Source organism: Aythya ferina (genome assembly GCF_964211825.1).
Source record: "Aythya ferina genome assembly, chromosome: 2".
In the NCBI taxonomy this organism is placed as follows: domain Eukaryota; kingdom Metazoa; phylum Chordata; class Aves; order Anseriformes; family Anatidae; genus Aythya; species Aythya ferina.
In genome coordinates, this window is record NC_140297.1 from 3,596,036 (window position 1) to 3,607,024 (window position 10,989).

Sequence of the window (10,989 nt, forward strand, 5' to 3'; positions counted from 1 at the left end):
TACACTGGACACAAGGTAGATGAACTGTTTGATGCATATGAAAATGAGTGTTCCCTGTGGCAGTGTCCGAAATATCTCAAAAATAAGAGTGTCTGAGTGAGCTGCATCAAATGTCTATAAAAATGTATACAGAGACTTGTTTTTCCAAGCAGCAGGCTGTGATATAGTCTCTGCAGCTTCAGCAATCTTGCTTTTTACTTTGAGACCACATTAGAGAGGCTTTTCCTGCAGAACTTGCATTTTGGAGCATTGAATTATGTGAAGTCTGATGCTGCACAGTCCTGTAGGTCCTTTTCCAGCTGCTTGGCAGAGAGAGGTGGGGATTTTGCAGATCGTTACTAGATTTTTTTGTAGCCTAGTTGGTTAAATGAACTAGGCCTAGTAAGTATCCCTACTAGGGATGGTCCTTAACCCTTCCCTCATGGACTTTACTTTTATTTTTCCCAGTTTCAGCTACCTTTGAAACAACCTCATCAGGCTTTGTTGAAATGTGTGACTGAGTCCCGCATCCCCACCATCTGAACACAACAGGGTCAGGTCTCAGCGACCAGGCTTTGGGAGAGGGATGCTTTGAAGGGCAAGACTCACAGAGGGAGTATTTTTGGAGCCTGCCTAATCAGACACCAAAGAATCGGGTAAAAATCACAAAATTGGACGAAATCAGGCTTGTGTGCCAAATCCTAGAATCACGGAATCATTACGGTTGAAAGAGACCTCCAAGCTCATCAGGTCCAACATCTCCTACCCCCAGTGCCACCACTAAGCCGTGTCCCCAAGCACCACGTCCAACCTCTCCTTGAACACCCCCAGGGATGGTGCCGCCACCACCTCCCTGGGCAACCCGTCCCAGTTCCTGACTGCTCTTTCTGAGCAGAAATGTCTCCTCATTTCTAACCTGAACCTCCCCTGACTCGAGGCACTGCAGTGTCAGCAGTGGGTTCGAGATGGTTGCGGTGCCGCAGCTCATCGCAGTGCTGACAAAAGGAAGGGAGAAGCCTGTGGCTGGCCCCGTAATGAGGGGAAGGCAGTGCAGACAGCAGGCGTTAATGAGCAAAACTTGGGGGGGGGAAGCCTTATTCTTCTGAACTGCTCTGCCTTTTGAAATCTAGGAGTGTTTTTTTTTTCCTTCCTGTACATAAACAGTTGCTCAAAGCATCTTTTTTTTTTTTTATTTTTTCTTCTCAAGATGCCAGCAGAGAAGAACAGCAGCCTTACTCCCCCCCTTTTTTTTCTCCTCTTAAGGTGAGGGGAGAAAGCAATTATAACTCCCTTTTTCTTTTGAAGGCGCTGATAAAAGGAGGTGGGAGGATCAGAGGGCCCCTGCGCCAAAAAGGAAACAACTCCTCAGGTGATAGAAATGCCCGGGTTTGTTTTAAACAAAGTAACTCGGCTTGTGCTGTGCGCTGTCTTTCAAATGTGACCTAATTGCATGTAAAAACTGGGGAATGGGGAAGGCAACAGCGGCCAGAAGCAGCAGCTGAGCTCCGTTTTCACACACGTTGCCTCCTCAGGGTGACCGGCTCAGCTCGGCTGTTGTAGGGCAGGGAGAAAAAGTGGCATGAAACCCCTCGCAGCAAGGCCAGGAGCTTGTAGGTAGGAGGTGAGAGCAGCCGAGAGCCTCTGTCGGGTGCTGGCTGCCTCTAAAAGCACGTCTTGGCACAGGCAAAGGAGCTCAGATGCTTTATTCTGCAGCTGGTGGCTTTTGTAGGTGGTTTTGTAGGGTTGTTGGCAAATAAATGCCTGCTTGAGACATTCAGAGAATGTTTTTGGAAAGAAGCAGCATCCTGTTGAAAGGGAATGAAGGTGTGTTTGAGCTCCCTGGGGACGGGAATACTTAGTGCTCTTCCACCTCTTGTTTCTTTTCCAACAGGCTTAACAAAGAGATTTTAAAATACGACCGATTCACTTGCTTACAGTGCTGTGTTTCCCCTCCAAAAAAATGAGGACCTTGGAGGGGCAATGAATGGTATCCGTGTACGTGTGCCCTACTGCAATGTCTGATGTCATTCGCTTGTGCTCTGCAGCCACTTCAGGTAGGGTTGGTGGCTCATGTTTGGAGACCAGGGCTGTTAACCTCTGCCCATGGGCAGACTGACCAGGAAAGGTCCCTTCCCTGGATGGGAAGAGATGGGGCAGTGCCCCCTCATCGCAGTCTTAGAGAAGAGGAGCACGAGTTCGGACTTATCCCTCTTTAACAGCTGGCTCAGGCTTATCCATCAGGAGGACTTGGATAAAAGTTTGGGTGGCTCCCCATTATTTCTACCCTGTTTTTCCAGCCCTAGAAATGCTGTTTCAAGGCTGCCTTGGAGAACTGTGTGTGTAAGGTAAGGAAATGGTCACGCAAACCTCAAAGAGCCCTTAAAAACCAGCGCTTTCTGCTCTTACTTCAGTTATAAGAATAGCAAAACGTGGAAGCGTGTAGAATTCCCTTAGCTGGGATAAATCTCGTTCATGCAAGAGTGGTAAGAAAGCCTCGAAGTAATGACCATTAAAATGTAGGGCACCAGTCGGTATAGCCTGACGTACAGCTGGGGAGCCCTGAGATTTATTCCTTCATTATGCGAGGCAAGACATTAACATACAAAATCCCTTACTCCGTGGCTCTTGTAGGGAAGCACTAAAAAGCAATTAGGCGGAACGTTCAGCTCCGAAATACATTAGTGCTCATCGGTATGCACCCTGCGAAACAACCACGGGGCCTTCTGCTAGGAGGTGCCAACTTCTCCAACCTGCTGAGCCTTGGCTCAGTACTAAGGGCCCAGCTGTCCTGGCACGATGAGCTCCCCCAAAATTTGTGTGTGCCTGCTGGATGAGGCCGGCTGGAGGCTCAAGTGGGGATCCTGGCCTAGGGTTTGGAACTAGAGCATCCTTCCAAAATATGGCACTCCTGGCAAGGTAAAGGGGCCTGTGCACAGGTAAAAGTTGTTAATATTTGCGAAACTTACTGGTCACGGAACAGAAACCTCTGATGCTTGAGGTATCTCCAGAGCTGGCAGTGTAGTCAAGCCGGCTTGGATTCAAAAGCCAAAATTCCTCCATAGTGTCCCATGCTGGTGCTGAAGCTGCTGCTCTGGATCCACACCTCACTCATGGGGTCATTTTTCTCCTCTTGCTTTGGAGCTTCTCTCTGAGGCTGGTTTACTCTGAGGATGCTGGGGTCAGAGGGAGCAGTTGAAGGTGCTAAACCCAGCTGGTTCCCCTCCCATGTCCTTGGCTGCACTGCCCACGCTCACGCAGGATTTCCCGATCCCCCAGGCGTGATTTGAAGGTGCGAAGTGCATTTGAAGTCGCAATCGAAATACCTAAACAGCCTTTAAGCATTATTTCTCCAGCTTTCTGCTTCTCTCTCCTACAGGCACTGGGAGGCACCAGTGTACAAGCTAAGGCTGGGTGCCCAGGCTGGGAGGCGAGCCAAGTAGCTGATTCAAGGAACCTGCCCATTTTTCTACCTGCTTGTACAAATGCTACTGTTCTCCCAGAAGATTTTGCTGTGGGATTCGCAAAACAGAGATAAAACACCCCAGAGACATTAGGAGGATCACTTCAGGGATGCAAATCCACCCAGCTAGGCTGGAACTAATTTGTCAAAAGCAAAATCATCTCCTTTTCTTTTTGCCTCGCTCGTCTTTAAGGAACAAAGTGGGATTCTTTGTGCTAAATATTGGCTCTGCTGTTCCGAGCATCGGGGCTTTGTTCTCAGCCTGAAGGATTCAGGAAGGGACTGGAGGGTTTATGAGAGGAGAATCCAGTGGCTTAATTAGCGAGAAGGCTGGAGGCAGGCACGCACACATTTCTGGCACTTAATCCACCTGCAGTAACTGCTTGGAAAGTTAAGGCAGAGAGGAAGGCGTTTGAGGCTAAAACCATGTTTCTGAAACTTTGCTAATAAACAGGAGAACAGTGATGCTGGCAGGAGCAGGAGGTGGGGTGTTTGGGGTGCTGGTGGGGCTGCAGGACACGGGGGGCCCCATGCTGCTGGGGTCTGTGCCCTTAGCCAGTGCTGGGCAGAGCTGGAGCTGGTGGAGCTCACCAGTCCGCTTCCAGCCACCAACCTGGGCTGGGAGAGGCTTTACATGTGCTGGAAGGGACCTCACAGGATTCTGTTAGTCCTTCCTTCTTCTCAGCACCTTCTCAGCTCTTGTACGAGCTTGTTTTTGTAGTGGCTGCTTCCTCCTCCTGCCCTGCCCGCAGCACTGCTGGGATTTCCCTGTGCCCCTCTCCATGGTTGAAGGGGGGATTGAATGGGAGGGAAGAGGGACCTGGAGCTGCCTCCACACACCAGTACGCCACAGTGGGCAGCATAAGGACAAAAAGAAGCTGGCAGAGCTCAGGAACAGGCTGCCCAGAGAGGTTGTGGGGTCTCCTTAATCCCACAGCAAATCCGCTACAGCTGAGGGGGTGAAGGGGAGCTGCCGGGCTGGGGAGGGGAGCTGAGGTGGCAGCTTGAGATGATCAGCACAGCTCCTGTTGTAGTGAGGGACCTCCTCTGGGTGGCCGTGGCCTGAGATTTTCCTTCAGAGATATTTTTTATGTGTGTTTGTGCCAGGAGCTCCTCGGTCTGCCAGGCCCCAGGCCTTGCTCCTTGGGACAGCAGGGCTGGAGCTGGCTGCTCCACAGAGAGAGGTGGGGAAATCTGCTTGGCCTGCTCCTGCTATCACCACATAGTCAGGAATCACTTCCTTCCCTATCAAAAATCTTAGGCTTTTTCACCCATTTCTTCCCTTTTAATCTCTTTCTGATCGTTGTGTGGAGAATGATGCTGTCACACACCAGCAGAGAGCTGGGGGGCGGGCTCTCAGCTGGCAGCGTGTGCTCGCAGCTGAAGTTTCAAGGCTTTCTACACAAATCCTGAGCTCCCAAGTGTGCTCCTGCCTTGCTTGGGAGCCACCTGCCAGCTTGCCCTGAAGGTTTTTGACCATGGTTAGGGGTTGCTGGCAGGGACAGCAGCAAGCCAAGTGATTGCACGGTCATTGCTCCTGCCTGGCCGAGGAGTGATAAAGGTTTCTGAGTTCCCCATGGGAATAATTCCTTTTGGGAATGGCCATGTGAGTATCTCTGCAAGCCAGGAACACCCAACGTGACCCAACATCTGCTGCTGTTTCCCGGACATGAGCATTGAACCAAACTCCTGGGTCAGTGAACTAATGAGAGCAGTTTGAGTTGTGATACAGCTCAGACAGCTCCCAGCTGCTTGCTCGCTGTGTTTAACCAGGAGCAATCAGACCTGTAGCTGCCAGCTGATGTCTCAACAGGAGCTCAGCTCTAGAGCGAAATTCATTGTGAACTGGCATGAAAGCTGTCCACACTGCCTCCTCCCAGAGGCACATCAGAGAGGGATGCTCCCTGCTTGCCTGAAGAGACATCTCAGGCCCTTGGAGGAGTGAGTTGCCTGGAGGGCTCAGTTTTAAACCATTCCTGCATTGGCTTCACTGCATTATTTTGGCATTAGCTCTGATAACCCTTTGTTCTCCTTGGTCCTTTATTTTCACAGTAGTGATTTGTCCAGCATTTCTTGCAAAAGCCCTTACAGGACATGGTCATCTCATGACCGGTGGGTGGTTCAGATCCTGCTCTGCACCTCTACATCCCATCCAAAAGGGATGTGGAAAAACTGGAGACAATGCTGTGAAAAAGCATCAGGATGGCCATGTGCAAAAGGCATGGACACCAGATAAAAATCCCCCTGGGAGGGAAGTGCAGCACTGGAATAGGTTGCATAGGATGGGGTTCCTCCAGCCTCAGTGGCTGGCCCATCAGACAACACGACCCAGTGTTGGCAGCAGGAGGCTGGACTACGTGTCCCTTGCAATCAGCATCTCAGAGATGTGTCCTAGGGTGTGCCGTGGTTTAGGATTCTGGATGCTGCTTAGCCACTTCACATCTGTCGGTTCATAAATTAACATGACATTAAAAGGATCCCAAGCGACAACCCTAAATCAAGTTGATCATCCTGAGGGTTCTCTCTCTCTGAGCTGACCAAAATTTGTAAAGAGCAGGGAGGCTTTGCAGTGTAATTTGTAGGCCCTCACTGTTATCCCTTGGCATGGGCAGTGTCTGGCTTTCCTGGTAGGGACTCATCTGACCTTACACACACAAAGCAGCCGGCAGTGGGTTCACCGAGGCTGGGAGCAGTGCTGACTTGCAGCACGGCAGATTTAGGGCTGACGATACCATCTGAGCAGATTGCTTTTGCTTTAATGAGCTCGCTTCCCTTTTAGAAAGATGACCTTAGGGCCTGCTGGTAGCGAAGCAGCGTAACTACACATGAATTGTTATTTAAAGTTGCCTCAACTGTTCCTATAAAAAGACCCCTCCTTTTATTTATTTATTTATTTTCCTGGGCATCATCCTCACATCATTTTTCCAGTTACTGGGAATCTGGCTTAATAAATCTCCAATTTACATGTGTATGATATGTCTCTGGGAGAACTACAACAACCAGTGCCTTCCCCGAGCAGGATTCATGTTTGCTGTGGGTTATGTTTGGAGAAAGGCAGTGGTGTTCCTCTGCACTAGGGTAACTGTTTTTTTTTTGTTTGTTTGTTTGTTTTTTTGTTTGTTTTTAGTGTGTTTGAGACACAAAACCCCAAATGTGATTGTACCAGAGACCTACTTGACTAATTGAATTGGGTGTGTGAGGATCCGATCTGAAATGAGAAGCACCAACATACTCCCAGCCCTACCTTTGTCCACATTCTTGGGAGCTTCTACTCTCTGGAGGACTTCCAGCCACTTTTAGTCATTCATTGTGGCAACAAAGAGTGAGACTCTGTCTTCCTGAACAAAACCAGTGTGCTGGGGCCTGCGGGGCTGTGTTTTGGTTTGGCCAGCCAGGCTGCTACCATGCTGCTTGGTTCTCAGCAGCATCCACGTGGACCTTGCCGCTTTGGCATCCCCTGGGGGCTGGGTGAGTCAGGTTCGTGCAGAAAGGAGGTGTTGATTTGATCACTTCTGGCCATTTGAAAGCTCTGTGAATCACTTCTGATTGCAAACACGCTGTGGAGTTGATCTAATGGATGGGAATGATGCTCATTAGAGAGGGGGATGACAGACACCGCAATATCTGCCATTCGTGATGCCTGCTGCCTTGAATTTGGACAATCCTTTCTCGCTGTTCCAATCAATGAATATTTTATAATGCGTCAGGGCCAAGCACAAAATTTTTGGTGGATATTTTCTTCAGAAAAAAAGGGAGATTTTCAAACATGAACTGATATAATTAAGTTGTTTCAGTCACAAGGTGAGAAAAAAAACAAAGATGATGATGTATTTTTAACTTGAAATGTTGCAGTTTTTGTTCAAAATGTTGTCTTCCTTCACTGTCAGCTGCAATCTCAGTAAAAGCTAAAAGGAAAACATCCTGAAAATGAAACATTTTGTCCAATTCAAGACAGTTTTTGTCCCGAAAGGCCTAGAGACAGCAGCAGTAAGCTGTGAGCAAACAGCTTGATCACGAGGATTTTAAAGACAGGGATATATCTGGCTTCAGCACCTGTTTTGACAATCTTGAGCACCTAAAATTCAGTGTTCAGCCCTGTGTAAACCTCACTGCCTTTTAGGACTGGCTGAAAAACTGAAATACTCAATAAATAAAATAAAGAATGCAACTGAGTGCATCCACTGCTGGCTGGTCAGCTGTATAGTGCCCAAATCCATTGATGTACTCAGTAATTACGGGCTTCAGACAGCTAATTGTGGGACCTGGTGCTGATTCAGACACTTGGGTGTTTGGGCAAAGGAAGAAAAGGGCTTTGAGAGTTTTTTTGACCCAACTTAATAAGCAGCTCTTCCTCCCGGCTCATATCTACCCATCCAGAACTGCTTGGGAAGAAAATCAATCATTTTTGTAGCGGAGAGCATATTTAATAATGCAAAAGGTCACAGTGCCGCACACAATGCCTTGGTGTCTTAAAGGAGGAATGGTCTATGGCTCTGCCTTTTAAAACCTGCATGTTTGTGGTTCAATTTGTCACAGCAGCCAAGCCATCTCGCAGCAATCCAGCTGCCTCAGCACATTGTGCTGCCCAGGAACCTCCAGTTCGAGGATGACCCTATCCCATCGGAGTCTGCTCTGTTTAGGGACATCAGGAGCTGCCTTGGCCAGGTGGGATTGATTTTCTATCTAGCAGAGCATTGCTTGGTGCTTGCAGTGGGACAGGCACCAACCCATGGCATGACAACAGCAGCTCCTCAAAGGACATCTCCGAGAGTCATGGCACGATTTTGGGCACCAGGTAGATGCTCACGGTATTTGCAAAAATAAATATATATATATGGGTATTTGCGAAGGCTGTAATGTCTCCAGACTTTGTGGCAATGAGGGTTACACCAATACAGAAGATTCCTAGGTGGAGGGGTTATTTCCCTTGTGGCTCATCTGTGCCATCATGGGCACATCCGTGGTAGGGTACAACATAGCTAGCCTGGTGCCATGGTGGCACCAAGTCGTGGTCTTCTTGGATAGTTGGGAGATCAGGACAAGACCAACTGTGTGTCAATTTCCAGCGAGAGTGTAGCCCTCAGATGAAGAGAAGAGCTGGTTCCCTCCCAGCTGGCACTCGTGAGACTGTACCTGGGGTGTTGTGCTCATATTTGGACTCCCCAGCACAAGAAAGACACCAACATACTGAAGTGAGTCCAACTGAGGTGAGATGGCTCTGGGGCTGGAGCATATGGCACAGGAGAAGTTGGGAGAATTACACTTGTTCATCCTGAATTAGAGGTGGCTTAAGGAAATTTAATTGCTGTCCTCAACTACCTAGAGAGAAGACAAAACCATCTTCTTCTTGGAGATGCCCAGCAAAAGGATGAGAAGCAACAGGCAAAATCTGTATCAAAGGACATTTCAGTGATATTAAAGAAACATTTTTCACCATGGAAGTGGTCAAACACTTAAACAGGGGTCTGGAGAGGTTTCGTGTAATCTCCACCCTTGCAGATATTCAAAACTGGGCTGGAGAAGATGGGGCACCTTAGTAAATGCCGAAGCTGGGTCTGCTTTGAAACGGGGAGTTGGATTAGATTAAAGACATCCTGAGATTCCTTTGGACTAAATTGTTCTGTTTCATCAGTAACTCTAGTTACTTCAGAGTGGCAGCAATGTAAACCTACTTCATGAGCCAAGACTGAATATGGGGGGAATAGAGGAAAAAATGGGAGCTGTGGTGTGATGGATGCAGAGATTTATGCAGAACTGAAAAACCAGAGAACTGTCTGCAGTCCCTGAGGGTGACAGCTTAGATCTGGTCTACCTGACGGCTACGAATGGCTCAGTAAAAAGGATCTCAGCTGTAAAACTGCAGCATTATATGAAGCTACAAAAGGAAATTGTCAAGATGGACAAGTCCCAAAGTTTTTAATTGGCCTGTGGGTGCTGAATGCCACAGGCTGGATTTAGAAAGAGCAGTAAAAAAAAAAAAATTGCACCAAGGATCAGTAGGCACTGTTTTATGGGAGTATTTGAGGGGTAAGGAAATGGTGCCAGGTCCCATGTGGCTGGTAGGAGTGCTCATACTGCTCCACTAGGAGAGACCTGAGGGTTTGGGTGTAGTGAGGAGGGAAGGAAGGATGAAGCCCGAGGAACACAGAAAGAGAACTTCATGTCAGATTATGAGATGCATGCCCAGGAACCCAAGAAGCAGGACTAATTTCAGAGCACCTCTGACAATTCAACTCCTTTCTTTATGTACATAGGTTGGACTTGGGGCCAGATTTCTGAAGCTCATTGTACTGAATCCAGCTCATAAGTTTACTTAATTTGATAATATTTTTTCCATCTTGAAGACTTGGAGGGTTGCCAGTTTGGATTCACCAACCTAGGTCTCAACAGAGAGTCCTGCAAAGCCAAGGAGATGAAGTCTTTGACCCCCTTGTGAAGGACCTGTGTTCAATTCCTCTCTACAAACCCTGCATGGCTTTGGGCAGCTCACCTAGGGCTCGGGCTCCATCACGTAGGCACAGGAATCAGTCATCATGGTTAGGAGAATGTCTAAGCTCAAGAAAGTGAATTGGAGCATCTCCTCCCCAGGCTCAAGTCCCCTTGAGAGCGGTAGATCTGACACTGAGGGGAGCTTTTTTTTTGGCCTGTGCACAGGCTGTGGGATGTCTCACTTTGTCTTCATGCACAAAATGACCACACAAGATTTTGTTGGATTATTCTCTGTCAAAGAAAAGTCCGATGGAAATGAGCCTGTTCTGATGAAATTTCTCTTGAAAACACCGGAGCATTGGGAAATTTTGAAACAATTCCTCCTCTTTCAGTTTGGTAATCAAATGAAACAGAAGTCGAAGTCTTGCCACGGTGTTCAGCTTTATTGCTGTGGGAACATCTGAATGAGCCCAACTAGAAGTTCTTTCAGAAAACAGGCAAACAAACCAAAACAACTCAAAAACAACAACAAAAAAAATCCCTCACCTTAGCCATTTTGCTTCTGTTGTGGAATGGCAATACTTCTGCAAGCACATTTAAACAGAAAAGAATAATAGGGTCTCCAAGCAGCTATTATTTTCTTTTTTTCCTTTGTTTCTCCTTTACTTAAATGCAGCATTTTCAAGAACTGTGCCTTTGAACGCAGGTTGGGAACGCTTTCATTGCATATATCATGTTTGCTCAGAGAGAGGCCGTGCTTTGCGACCACAGCCTGCAACCCGAGAGCAACCGGCTGCGGAGCAGAGGGGCATAGCTTCAGTGCCTGGATGCTTGAGGGCAAACCCCACAGCTGCTGTGCTTTGTACAGTGCCTTGCACGGCCGGACCCCGCTCTCGGCTGAGCTTCCAGCTGCTGCTGCATTAAAATCTCTGTTGTTTCCACCCGCAGCTTATTCCCCTAAAGAAAAGCTCATAGAGGCTGCAGAGCGTGTAGAGCCACTGGAGGAAATCCTGCCCGTGGTTTAAGGGGCTGTTTCCCGATTTCCACCAGGAAAGGATCTGAGCACCGGGTTTCTTTAGCCTGTGAGAATCAAGTTAAGCTGGAATTTCTTGAGAAAAGCC